The following is a 15,379-nucleotide window of genomic DNA, read 5'->3' on the forward strand; positions in this document are numbered from 1 at the left end:
GGGTTCTTTCCATTCAGGCTGTAAGAGATGCAAAACTGTTCCCAGACTTATGTGAGCTCTCAAGATTGTTCTGCCTGCTCCTTCCTGGTGGTTCCTTCTCTGGTTTCAGGTAGTATTCTTACCTACCTGCATAGATCAGTACCCACCAAAGACTGAGGGGGATCTCTCAGTACATTTCCTCCTCTGTTGTATTTTGCCCAACTATTTCTGGCTGTCTTGGGCTCCCCAACTCTTGCTGAGCTGTCTCCTCAACTCAGCAAGACAAGCAGGTTCTGTTTGGATTGACCTTACCTGGTCTGCATCCTGAAAATGGCCTCCAATCAATAAGCTAGGAAAATCACAGGGTTCTCTTCAATGTTTCTCTTCTCTCAAGAATCATTAACCTGGAGCTTCCCTGGTGGCACAGTGGTTAAGAATCCACCTGCCAATGCAGGGGACATGGGTTCGAGCCCTGGTCCGGGAAGATCCCACATGCCATGGAGCAACTAAGTCCGTGAGCCACAACTACTGAGACTCTAGAGCCTGCGAGCCACAACTACTGAACCTGCGTGCCACAACTACTGAAGTCTACGTGCCTAGAGCCCATGCTCCACAACAAGAGAAGCCACCGTAATGAGAAGCCCCTGCACTGCAACGAAGAGTAGCCCCCGCTCTCCACAACTAGAGAAAGCCCAGGCACAGCAATGAAGACCCAATGCAGCCAAAAAATAATAATAATTATCCTGTGCTGCCTGTTGTCCAAAATTTGAAAACCATTGTTTCATGTATTTTGTCCAATTTTTAGGTTAAGATGAAAGGGTAAACCTATTGCTTGTCACTGTATTTTTGGAAATTGAAATCCTGACTTCTATGCCCAGCATTCCATTTGAATGCTGAATAAAATAGTTCTTTCTCTGAATTTCTAACAAAACTAAAACAAAACAACCCAACATATATCCTAAATCCCAATATTTTTTAAAAAAATAAGGTAGTAGCAACAGAAATGCAAAGGAATGAAATACAATGCTGGCATTGGGAGACAGAAGTTCTACTCCTGGGCTTTAACTAGGATAAGGTATTTGGGGGAAACTAATCTGGTTTAAATCCACATTTGATATATTTTAAAGTGAGATTTCACTGTATGATTAAGCATACCAACTGGAAAGTAACACTTTAAGGTGTTCATTTTTCTTAAAATGATGAGATATTTAGAGACAGCACTGCTAAATATTTTCTTAGTTCTGGGTGTTTATAAGAGTCAATAAAGTTGGTCCATTCCCTCTGTATAAGTGTAACAAATATCAGGCAAACACAAACACATGAGTTTGTATATTGGTAAAACTCCGTACAGCAAAATGGAGTTTTGCAAGTAGGCTTTGTACTATAACCTGCTATAGCCACATCACCAAAATTCAGTATAACACAGAGATTACAATTCTGGTGTAGGGCTAATGGTTTTAAAGCCCACTGCTATCTCTTACAACTGTGTAATAATGGGCAAGTTGCTTCTCTGAGCCTGTTTCACTATATACAAAATGGGGACAGTAGCATTATTTGGCGAAGGATTAAATACGATCTTGTATGGAATCTGAACTTTATACAGTATCAGCCATATATTATTGTCAGCTTTCACTCTCTCTCATAAAGTCTCACCAAAGCCATCTTTTTTTTATCTTCTACTCCTGATTTTACAAGATGAGGTCAGAAATTCAAATTATGACAATAGACAACATAAATTTTCTTTCCTTAAGAGGAAATTATATTATTTGTAAAAAATATTGTTTTGAATAGAAAATCAATACTTCATAATGAATCAGCTTCTGCAGTGTTCAGATTATATTTACCTTTTCATATAATATATGTGACAATAACAAAAAGAATTCCCACAAGAATCTTTCTCAATTTCCATAACAGTTACAGAAACACCACTTAATAGGTAAATTTTAGAAAGGAGTAGTATATATTTTCTTTTTTTACAAAAACTATAATTTATTTTACCAAGGAAAACGTCTAGGAGTCACATTGGTGGACCCAGGAGAGGCCGTGGCCTGGAAAGGCCATGCACGGCCGTCCACGGTGGGGAGGGCGGCACCCGGGCCCATGGCCACACTTGGGGAAGAGCCAGAGGAGGCCCAGGCCATGCCTGCAGAGGAGCTGCCCCATGCTGACCCCGAGGAAGGGCCAGGACACAAAGCCCTGCTTGCTGCAAATGGGACACCTTGAGTGCTGGTTCCCTGGGCTGACAGCTGCCCTCTCACATGTACTCCCCACAGTCGGAGATGATGACTTTCTGCTTGGATTTCCCGTCCTTGCTGCCCTGGGCCTCAATTGGCCACAAGACGTCCAGGCCTTCCGTGACCTCCCCAAATACCACGTGCTTGCCATCCAGCCAATCCATCTTGTCACATGTCAGGAAGAACTGGGAACCGTTGGTGTTTGGGCCTGAGTTGGCCATGGAGAGCAGGCCTGGTCCCGTGTGTTTGAGAATAAAGTTTTCATCGTCAAACTTCCTCCCGTAGGTGGACTTGCCCCAGTGCCCTTGTGGTTGGTGAAATCGCAGCCCTGGCACATGAACTGGGGGATGATATGGTGGAAGCTGCTGCCCTTGAAGCCAAAGCCCTTCTCGTGGGTGCACGGGCAGTGGAAATTCTCTGCTGTCATGGGAACGACGCCTGAACCCAGGAGCATCTGGATTCAGCCTGCTGGCTTGTTCTCAGTCTTGATGTCCATGTACACCTGAGGGTTTGACTGGGCTTTTTTTACAGCGGGCTCTCCCTCCTGGGTTTCCACTTTGGGAGGCTCTGTCCCTTCTTCTTTATTCTCCTCAAGAGTCTTCCCAGAAAACTTCTTCAACCAGCCATCCTCGGACCAAACTGGTCTGGAAGAGCCTTCCTTAATCCTTATGGGTTTTGCCAAATTGACACGAATTGTCCATATAAACAGCTCAGGTTCATTCATGTTGTCTACAGCTGCTGCAGCATCCTCTGCCAACTCAAATGCAACAAAAGCAAATCCTCGGTGCTTTTCTGTTTCCTAATCCAGGGGAATCTGGATATCTGTGCTGTCTCCAAAAGGGATAAAAGCAGCATGAAGAACTTTGTCATCCACCTCCTCTGCAAGTCCGCAACACTCGCTTGGTAGTGGCCATCTTGCTCTCACCAAGGAGTAATATTTTAAAGGAGGTTTTTGACAGTTTTGTCAATGTATTTATGTCATCTTCTGTCGTGATAGTGGGTCTACAAAATTATTTTATAATCATTTTATGATAAAACAGCATGCTTATAATCTAGTGTATGCCTTCATTATTTGTAAAATCTTCCCATTATATGTAGGTTTAAAAACAAAAAACTTCTTGTCACTTATTTTTAACTAAGAGACACATTAAATACCAGCTTTCTTGAACATAGGAAAAATGTAAAAATATAGTCGGGGAACACTGAAGAGGATGATAAAAAAAAATTTAGGGGAAATGAAATTTTATTTAAGCTCTTAAAATTTGATCCAAATACAGATCACTATAAATAGCAATTATTTAATTATGTAAGAATAATTATTACATAGGATCTCAAAGTAAATAATTTTGCTCCTACCATAAAATATTATTTGTCTCTAGATTTCAGTACTTAGAATCAAAGTCCACAGATCAGCAGGTTAAGAAAACACATGCTGTATATATTTACAGCTATAACTTGCATTACAAGAGAATTAAAAAGAAATGAGGCTATAAAGGAAAGACTTTTATGGATGAATCTCTTCTAAGTGATATATGTGATACAAATGATTAGCATTAACTGATCTTCTTGAAGAATGTACTGGTATAATTCATTATAATGGCTTCGAAGTGCAATTAGTGAACTATAGTGTAAATGACACTGCTGTTCATAGTCCTACCCATAAGAGTAATTATATTTTGAAAACTACTTAGTGAAAAATTGATTGAATGAGTCCTGTGGGCATAGATAATTGAGATAAAAATATGTAAACAAAATGCCTATTAATAGGCTTTATGGCACATTTATATATTTACATGGTTTACTAATGCAAGATTTTATAAATGGAATTTTTTAACTTTTCTTTTTAAGTTGATTTCTAACATAGAAAAACTGGATTTATATATTTCATTTAATAAAGCTAAACTATTTCTCTAAATACGATGTAATCATGTTTTTAACTGGATGAAAAAAGAGCAAATGTCCTATTATAATGACAAAGTAAGCAAGAAATAAAATATCAAATTTCAAGTCTTCTTAAGAAATAGGATAATCCTATTTATATTTTTATACTCCAAGTAAAAGGAAAATCATAGTAGGTGACACTATATCATAACCAAGAGTCCACAAAATATAAATCAAAATTATTCTATATCTATAGGATATAAAATAATAACTCAAAAATATTTTCATTGTTTATTTAGGTACTACACTATCATATTGGTAAAAATACATGTTATGAATTAATTCTTAATCTAAAGGTTTATCGTTCTAATATCAAAAAGACATATAAATATATATGTACCCTATATTCCATATTTACAAAGGTATAATTTTACATATGTATATGTAGATACATACACACACAGGAGTACTAGACTGAGAGATTATAGGTTTGATTTCTAGCTCATAGAGATTAATGGTTTAAGTTTCAGCTTTATATCTAGGTAGTAGACAACTGAGGACCTGAGATGACTCTTTTGTAAAATGAACATATTGCACTGTATGATATCTAATTCTAAAGTTCCATGAGACAGGACTCTGTGGGTGAAACTTAGAAATTAGCCAGACTTACTCTTATTCATATTCCATATATCTTATTAGTCAGCCCTGAGCTAATTTGATGAGCTGCAGTTTTCTCAGTTGTTAATGGGAATATGATCATTTCTACCCCATGGAATTATTGTGAAGATCATGTGAGACAAATTTGAAATTAACAGATATTGTTCTTGGCCCACAGAAACTATTCAATTTCAGCTATTGTAGTTGTCTGTAAACTCTAGCTTAGACTAAATTATGCTGAAGTAACAAAAAAAGCCCAAATTTCAATAACTTAAAACAACAAATGTTTATTTTTGCTCACATTATCATTTGTGGGTTGGCTACAGCTCTGCTCAATATCTTCTTCATTGAAGAACCCACATTGAAGGAACAACTGCTAATTGAAACATGTGGTCTCACTTAGAGGGAAAAGAGTAATACACAGCTGCAAAATGGCTCTTAAAGCTTTCGTTAGGAAGGAAGTGATTCACATCATTTTCAACACAATACATTGACCAAAGCCAATCTCATGCTAAGCCTGACATCAATGGGATAGAAAAGTATAATTCTCTAGCAGGGAGGGGCCAGTTGGAAAGGGCAGTAGATAATTTTGAGAATATACAACCTATTATAAAGTCCTTCAGTCCTTTTGAATCCAATTACCCCTGCGGCCATCTGCTCTGTAGAAATATGTGTGATGCATCTCTGTTTCCACTCATATATACTTACATACCAATATGCAGTAAATGTACATTTTATGTATATTTACATAAAATGTACACCTTTCTTGTAACCTTAACTCTGAAAATTAAATAGGTTCATATGCCTAAGGACCAAAAACAAGCAGAACTTAAAGACTGATTATCATGACATCATGCATGGATGGCTAACATTTATTTGCTTCGCAACTATTTGGAAATGGGAAAGAACCAACAGGTTTTACAGCAAAATCTTGATTAATAAAATCTAGTTGTTACTCTCAATTAAATATGTGTGTATGTATTTATTTGTATGCTACCATTTGTTTATATTTTACTATGCTACCCTGCACGGCTTTGACTTTCAGGAAATATATAAAATGAAGCCAACAACAAGATGGCTTCATGTCACATCTTAGTGTTTTTTGTAAGCCAATCAAACGCCCTTCATCTTGCCTGCACTACCATTGATATCAAAATGCTTAAATTCTGTGACATTGGTACAAGTTATGGTTTAGAGTATTTTACCACCACATTCCTAGTACCTGGGACAGTATGTGGCAGGAGGAAGATACTCAACAGTGTTGATGAGTAAATGAATAAGTAACTGAATAGATATTTTATTGGCTGCTATGATTAACATATTTTTTATCTTAGTTCCTAAAAGAAAGGACCTTTAATTAGTTATATTGCAATCTAAAGAAAAAGCCATTTAAAGACGTATAAAATGCTTATTTCAGCAATAAAGTGAAAACCAAATATCTTGGCATCTCAAAAGTACAATGTACAAAAGTTTTGCTGCATTATTTGTGAAAGAAAAAGAGTCAGAATTTCTTGTAACAGTTTCTCTGTTGATCTGAAGAAGTGTCTGGTATAGAAGGGAAAGAGCAGATGAGTCCTTCAAAAAAAAAAAATGTTAAGTTTTTGATGAATATTGTAAATAGGTATTAACCATTTTGTCTTTTTTTCTTCTATTGATAATCCATGACTTTGATTTTCACACAGTAAAGTTTCTTTAACAGATAATACCCTCTTCGTGGTTTTATTTAAAAACCAATCTTTTAAATAATCACATGGTGTCTCATTATATTAAACATCAATGGATCAAATCTCTTCATCATAAAGCAAAAAGTCTTCATGATCAAAAAACTGTAAGAATGTATTCAGTGGCTACTGCTTTCACATCTACCCCTTGATTCCCCATATGTACTGGCATTCTACAAAACCTAAGAATACAGGATAGTCTCCATATACTATTAATAAAACAGTCATCATTTACTGAGCATCTGATATTAACTTTGTACTATGCTAAACATTTTTTGTTGGCTAACTCAGGCCATCCTTAGAATAATCCTAAAAAAATAGACGGTATTTTTACCATTTTATAGGCAGTGAAATTGAGGCTCAGAGAGAATATATCTACCAAATAGTGGCAGAGTGAGGATTCAAACTCATCTTTTTAGGTATAGATACTGAAGCAGGTGTGTTTTCTATAGTTGTATATGCGCCTGGTATACCTTGGAAATTTTCAATCTAATAAATCTTTCATGCTAAATTAAAAGCCACTTTCCTTTGAAGCAAAGTCTCTGCCTTAAGATTAAATGAGAAAAAAATCTGTATTGCTTATCTATTGCTATATGACAAATTACCACAAACTTATTGGCTTTTTAAAAAACCACATTTATTATCTCACAATTTCTGGGGGTCTACAGTCTGGGAATGGCTTAACCGAGTCCTCTGTTCAGTCTCACAGGATGTTGGCCAAGCCTGTGTTCTCATCTGAAAACTAGTCTGGAGAAGAATCTCCTTCCCTGATTACATGGTTTGGGGCAGCATTCAGTTCCCTGCAGTTGTAGTACTGAGAGTTTGATTTTCTTGTTGGCTGTCAGTTGGAGGCTGCCATCAGCTCTAAGAAGCCACCTGCAGTACCTTGCCAAGTGAGATTTCTCAACATGAGTGCTTGCTTCCCAACAACCAGCCAATAATAGCAAGATTTCCTATGCACCCAGGAGGCATTTTACATACTCTACTGCCTTTCTCAGAGTCCACTTGTCTCCAATGACACATTGTAAGGTCCCAGTAAGAGACCATAGTGGATACCACCACTCAGGCATCTTCAAGTAGTGACCACAAAGTGCTTGGGAGAGAATGGTCATGGTCAAAAAAGAAAAGTTTAAAAAAGAAATTCTTGGGCTTCCCTGGTGGCACAGTGTTTGAGAGTCCGCCTGCCAATGCAGGGGACATGGGTTCGTGCCCCGGTCCTGGAAGATCCCACATGCCACAGAGCGGCTAGGCCTGTGAGCCATGGTCGTTGAGCCTGCGCGTCCGGAGCCTGTGCTCTGCAACGGGAGAGGCCACAACAGTGAGAGGCCCACATAACGCAAAAAAAAATTTTTTAAAAAAGAAATTCTTGTATGGTTTATGGGAGTATATCAAGCTTCAGTGGTATGGTAAAAGATAGGGTTTTTTTGTTTGGAACATTAAACATTGGTTCCCTTCCCTATACAGAAGGCAGCTGTGTATCTAAAAGGCTAATATTTATTTAGAACCTACTGTGAACCAACATTCACTACTTTCACAAATGTCATCTCATTCAAATATTTATTTCTATAATTCTCCAACACTGTGAAATAAACATTATTAACCATAAATGAGAGTTGAAAATATGATCAGAGAGGAACCCCTCGATAGCAATTGGATATAAGTTACAGAAGCAAAAATTGTATTTTATAGTTATTGTGTTCCTAGAAACCTACAAGGTATTCCTATCTAAGAAAGTATTCATGTTTCAATTAATAAATGATTTCTTAGAAGGGAAATTTTTACTTTTTTAATGGTTTAAATGAGGTAGAGATAATACATATAAAATAATAATAATGATTACATGCATTTGACATTTACTAAGCATCAGGCACTGTTAGAAATAAATTACCTCGTTTATTCTGCACAGTCTACTGAGATATAAACTATTATTATGTCCATTTTATAGATAAACAAACCAAAGACTGAAGAGGTTAAGTAATTTGTCAAAGTCACACGGGGGCCAAGCCAAGATCTGAATCCAGGAAATCTTAGTCCTTGATTCCAAGGGCCCCTGAGGGCCAATTCACTTTCTTCTTCAAATACCATTTGCTATATATATATATATATATATATATATATATGTGTGTGTATGTGTGTGTGTGTGTGTGTGTGTGTGTGTGTGTGTATAATTTGAAACACAAATAATTTACAGTGAAGACAAGTCTAAGAAGATCTGAATGAATGCTTTAAGATGAAAAATCTACATTTCATGTAACCAGGTCATTCCAATTTTCTCATTTCCCAATATATGTTTAAATTTTAATTGTGATGTTTCTTTGAAAAGGTGCCCTTCTACATTTTCAAACCCTTCTTTCTTTACATATGGAGTAAGGCAACTCTGCAGCTTCTAATCACCTCCTTAATACGAGTTTTTTGAAATGGTAAATTGCTGTGAGATGAAAAGTAGATCTCATATTTCTTGAGGCTAAATTCAGTACTCAGCTACAAATGTGGTCACAAGGTCTCCTTGCTGAGGTCTTTTATGCTACTTTAATTAAGTTTCAGCTATTATTATTACTGCTGCCTCTAAAGGTGCATAAAGTATCTTAGGAAACCTGGTTCTGAGGGCATCTATACTGTTTTTCCCTAATCAATCTTGAGATTAATTTCACGTTCAATCTTGCTGTCTGCTAGGTGCTCTGTGCTCTAGCATCCTTCTTAAATTGATCTGAAACCATGTTTAAAGATCAAACCTTGGCCACACAAGGTTTGACAACATTATACCTGGTATGAAAAAATGTCTCTGGTGCCCTAAACAAAAATTAATCTGGAGGGGTGCAGGCTGCATCCTCAGGCATGGTATTGTGGTTGCAAGTCAGCTCCATTGCTCTGTTTGTTGTCCCAGAGCGGCCAAGGACAGGATGCTGCTCCACTGTGCCTCTGTAGCAGTTGGCGGCCAACAGCTCTCTATGGGAAACTCGAAAGTGGAAAGGCAGCCAATCATGCATGGTATAATTTACATCTGATTGATGAAGGTCTAAGAATCACAGAAACAATTAATTTGTATCAGGACTCCTGTGGCCAAAAAATAAGAGATTATGCCACCGGTTCCCACTTTTAATTTTTGCCTGATCAATCACCTGACTTTCCACATCTACTTTGTTTTCAGAATCAACTTTTGCAGCACAGATGTTAAAGGATGCAGCAGAAAAAGTTTCTGGAAAACCAGAACACCAAGGAAAACACTCATTGATAAAACTCACTTGTCACTGCACCACATTATCCCTTTTTCAATTTGATAATGGTAAGTCATTTTCCCCACAACTGCAAGGGAGGATTTAAAAACTCTTTTTTAAAATAAACCACTTTGTTTTTATTCATGTAAGAAAGATTACAATGGCCAGGAGAAAGGAAAAAGAATAGTGGCTACTTCCTAGGAGGAGAACAACAGCAGGAGCAATTTAAAATAAAAATAACTAAAGATGCCTTAACTTTGTAGTTAAAAATGAAATGAAAATTGCAAAAGCAATTTGTGGCAGGAAGCCTTTAAAATGTTCTAAGGATTGTTCTCATCTTGCATAAGCCATGGCCAATCTTTAAAACAGTTAGTACATTAAGCATATGTATATCTGATTCAACACTCTATTGCAGGCAGAAGCCCCTCAATTATGAAATTGTAGAAGGATGGGTCTGACAGAGTCTCATCTAATTACAGGAGCAAATTACAAGTTCATAAACTTCATAAAGCATTCTAATATCTTTCCTTAATAAGAAATCTCACTGCTCAAACCAGGAATATGTCTAACACAGTCATATTTTTTTCTACTATTCTTGGCATGTAATTGCCCTTTACTTGTAACAATGCACAAAACAATAGAAAATAGCATTCATCGTTTTTTATTGATCAAATGTTTAAATTAGTATTAATCTTGTTCACACACTTCTAAAAGATGATTTAACATGAATGCAATCGTTTATGTTTGCTTTGCAATTATCTAATATTGCTTCCTAATCTTATAGAAGTGCACAATGAAATGGAGAGAAGTAAAATGGCTAGTGTCAAAGGATGTAGGGAACTGAAGCAGAAATTAGAATCCACATGGCCTTATAGGTATTTCTTTGCTTTGGTCCCGAAGTCAAACAGAGGGATTAATAACAGTATACAATATGCAGTATTGGCTTTTCTATAACTCTGGTGGCTTGTACACTGAACTGCCTTTAACAATATAAACTACTGTGGATGATTAATTCGGTGATATGTTATACTATTACTATTTCTGCCTAAGCAAAAATTTTTCAGTGTAAAATGAGTGCACCATATTATTCCAACTCTACGAAGACAGCACTGATTCCTCGGCACTTGGGAAAAGATGGTCCACGCCAGAAGAAAATGCACAAATCTTGATCAGTCATCTATGATACCCACCCATTCCCTCATAAGAGCATTCACTGAGCACAGATTCACTAACTGACCTTAAGTGTTGCTAAATTTTATCAGTTCCATAGTACTGTTGGTTTTCATTCATCCCATGTAAACCTTCCTATTGATATGCTTATGACATCTTGACTATGTTTTCCTGTGCTACACCATTTTCATAGCATAAACATGAATGTCAAAATTTTTAAATAGAAATATTTAAATTGATTTTGTTAACTCAGTTTCTTAGTACAAGAAGCTGAAGTTGGAGAAAATTTTTTATGTTAATTAATATCCATCATAATTTATTTGATAAATCTAAAAAGGTGAATTTCCAGTCTCTCTTTCTTCTAAGAACTAACAAGTTGGGTAGGTTTTACACATGACAGTGAGGGAAAGAAAGAACCATGAACACAAAGAGCCTTTCTTGTTTCTTTGGCTCAGGGAGGCAGTTACCAATATCCTATTAGTCTCTGATTCGGCTAGAGCTCAGGAATGAGTGAGGCCTAACACTTATCTTTTCTATATCCTCCCTGCCATGTAGTTCTGAGATCCAGGTGCCATAGGTGCCCACCCATGAATGTTTTGAGCACCCTGCTCTAATCCCCACCCAGCACACAGGCATAGGCTTTTACCAACCTCCCTGCTTCAACGGTAGCAACTTAGACCCTCACACATGATAGGTGGTTTATCCATTGGGAAGGAACCAAATTTGGTGGGGTGAAGAAGGGGCCACCAGGTCTGAACAGTTTTAGGGTGATGCTTTCTATCAACTCTTTCTCCATCCCCAGGCATGGGGCTGCTGACTCTAGGGTTTAGAAGAGAAACTCAGAAATAAAAGCAATAGTACCAGCTGTGCACTGATCTGCATGGACTAAAACAACACGCAATCCCTAAAGGGGGAAAAGGTTGCAAATGATGCGACACACATTTTCTCTGGTATTAAAATCGTTAATCCTATTAATAGAGGTTACCTGCGAAGTCCATTTTAACTAACCTGCACTTAAACAACATGAAGGATGATAAAGAGAAAAAGACAAGTGTACCTGCACAGTGTCCTAAGTCCAGCTATAAAGTGACAGCAAGTGCCAGGATGACTGGGTTAATACGAGGCCTTTAGAATTCTGTACTTGGAAATGATACACACAATTACTGTTTCCCATTCTCATATATAAAACAAATATATCTGTATACAATTCTCAGTAATACTCCAACAAAGATGCTGAATACTAATAAACAATGTCGATATCACATGGCAGCACTTAAACCTGCACATGACACTTCCATGTATCAAATTTGCTGGATATGTAGTAGAAAGCCTTATTGGGATAATTGGCAGATTATCTTATAGAATTTTTTTTCTTTTACAATTAATTAAATCAGAAAATTAATCTAAGTAGCCAACAGTTCCAGACTTGGCACCAACTGCAGCTAAGAAATCCCTGAATTCCTTGATCCTACGACCCTACAAGTTCTAGCTGGAGCTTAGGAAAGTTCCCTATCACAGTGGGGCATTGGTTGCACAGTAATACTACAGGCCACTGCCTCATAATGTTGATTTTTAGCTGCTAAGATCCATTTACTCATACTTTCATTAATTGAACAAATGTTTATTGATATTATATTATATTGATGTTGATATTGATAGTAGTAGTTCCTACTATGTGCTGGCTACTATGGTAAGCACAGGGAATAAGTAATAGAAAAATCACTGCTTTCAAGAAATTATTAATCAAATAAATTAGTTATTCTCAATTTTTTTCTGCCCCAGTAAGCCTAAGAGCTGTGACATAGTCCACTCAGTATAAGCAGCTTCTGGTGGAAGTAACTATCAAGCTAGGGAGATGGGTGTGTGGAGAAGGCAGGATCGGGTATCTGGTATTTTTTAAATTTTAAAACAGATTTCCCTTATTTTGGTGGAGAATCACTATGGTAGAAATAACTAAATAAAGTTCTTTTTCCTCTCATTGCTAGAGGTAGCATCAGCTAGTAAAAGAAAAAGAGAATAAACAAGTCACTATGATTTCATTGCTTTGTTGGCCAAAGTAGAAAGTATAAAAAATACCAATATAAACAGATACCACTTATTTAATGTTTCCCACATGACAGCTGTTTTACATACATTTTGTCATTGAAACTTCACAAGAACCCTGAAGAGTAGGACTGTTATTACTGGGTGACCATATATTCTGCTTTGCCTGGACAGTATCAGTTATACCTATCTTAATTATTAATAGTTCCTCCTTTCTCTCTCAAAAGTGTGTCAATTGGATAATAAAGTATTCTTTTTTATCCACAAAATAGCAGCTTCATATAGTCCAGTTTAATAGATGAGTTTATAATAATGTCATGGCAATCTTGGAAGGGCTTTTCTAAAGCTCTGTTTAAATAATGTTGGTGTCCCAACACTACATCCTTTAATCAATTCCACTGCTATGCAATGTGCTCGTTGGGAGCCATGGGGACAGCAGGGCATAGAACAAACATCATGTACTAGTGGTAGAGAGTTAGAAGGTGTCCACCTCCCTCCTGATAGATACGGAAACTGGAAATAATGGTTCTTGGTCAGAAAACCTTATGAGATATATTTCCACAAGATATATAATGGCGACAATTCCATACCCAGCTTAGAACTCATTATAAAGAATTTGATAAAATGAGGGAATTCCCTAGCAGTCCAGTGGTTAGGACTACGAGCTCTCACTGCCTAGGGCCTGGGTTCAATCCCTGGTTGGGAACTAAGATCCCACAAGCCCAGTGGTGTAGCCAAAAAAACCAAAAAACAAAATAACAAAATTTTGATAAAATGAAAGAATTTGAGTAAAGTTTACCGTAATGAGATTTGAAGATGAATCCCCACTCTTTGGACTCCTTTCCTATTAAGGATCAGAGTGTAGCAACACCTTTTGTAAATTATAATGGCCTACTTATTTTCAAATTTGACAAAAGTAACAAAGTTGTATCCTCATATTGAATTCAATATGATAATAGTGAAAAGGCAAATGTGAGTGCCAAAACAGAAGGCAACATGGAAGCAGCTATAAATGAATGATTTAGCACTCAGTGAAGGAAACTGAATTCTTCCTGCCACCAAATTTTGCAACATTTATATGCACACTGATTATGAATTTCTTCATACTTTTAAAACATCCATATCATACTGTTTGGACTATATAGCTCAAATGCATTCCAGCCTTGCTCAATTTACCTGGTTTTGCACACGTGCATTGGTAATGACCAACAAAATTCCATTGATGGCAGCAATCTCAGAAACAAGCTTCCCAGATAATCAGTAAACCCCCATTCCCCACTATCAACCCAACAGCGATCTTCTCATCAGATAACAGTTGTTAGAATTCCTTTATCACCAATTCATCATTAGAGCCAACAAGTATTGATTTATAGTCTGGTAAGGGGAAAATTCCATTTACAGAAAGTTTTGCTGCTTAGGAAATTGTCTGAATCATCTAGAATTATCTGAAAAAAAAATCTTCAAATGGCTTTTTCATCTCTGAATTTTTGTTAGGCCCCTGGGGTAATGGTTTAAGCCATGAAGGCATCTCTACTAGAGAAGGAAAAACTCCTATGTGAGTGCAATAAAGAGGACAGTGTTTAATTATTTATCTGTTTTCAAAGAGCACCACTTTATTGGAAACCATTACTTATTTGCCCAAATATTTGTAGAGATTGTGTGATAGAATTAAATGCACATATACTGCAGATTGGCAAAAGAAAGATTTTCTTGAAGGAAATGTTACAATATATAAGTTTTCTATTACTGATTAAAGATGAATTATTTCTATAAACTATCTGCAAAATTATGAAGGAAGTTAATGGCAGATATATTTTCTCATCATATGCAGTCACTCATCATGGGGACTCATCTAATGCATAGCTTAAGGTCCCCCAGTACTTAGAATGACGAGGTCCTCATAAGACCACCTTGTCTACCTAAGCTGCCCACTTGTGAATCATCCAAGTGCCCTTCAGGATGATGAGCTTTTGATTAGTCCTTTCAATTAGTGTTTATTTTCTCGAGTAGAATACTCACAACAGTTTCAAAGCTCTGACTCTCCTTTAATCGCTGCCTTTAAATTAAGAGCAACAGATTTTTTTTAACTGGTCTCCTGCTGCTTTGGCCAGAAGATCAAGTATGAATGCAATTTAAATATGAAAGCTAGCATCCAATACACAAAGACTTACTTTTAACTAAAGGTGAAAATTCACTCTAACTCCATTAAGTAAAAGCCATTACTATGTATCCGAACCTGCTGACACATTCTTGATTGATACTTGTGCTTTCCCATCAGTGGAAAGATGAAACAATTACTTTTTTGAGAAGACTGAACAAACATATCCACCCTACACGTTTTTCCCAAGGTACCCTAGAAATCTTATGTTCCTAATTTTATTTCTAAAATTGGGAGTTGCCTCACAAAATTGGATATTTAAAAAGTCACAATAAAAATCATCTATAAAGGACATTATTGAGGCAACTGGGAAACTTGAAT

At 36.7% G+C, this 15,379-nt stretch overlaps 1 pseudogene; it reads right to left on the minus strand.

Moving 5' to 3' along the window:
- Positions 1 to 2,056: 2,056 nt before the first annotated feature.
- Positions 2,057 to 3,127, minus strand: LOC137205031 (peptidyl-prolyl cis-trans isomerase E-like; annotated as a pseudogene).
- Between the last annotated feature and the right edge of the window lie 12,252 nt (positions 3,128 to 15,379).

Source organism: Pseudorca crassidens, chromosome 13 (assembly GCF_039906515.1).
Source record: "Pseudorca crassidens isolate mPseCra1 chromosome 13, mPseCra1.hap1, whole genome shotgun sequence".
NCBI classification, from domain to species: Eukaryota; Metazoa; Chordata; class Mammalia; order Artiodactyla; family Delphinidae; genus Pseudorca; species Pseudorca crassidens.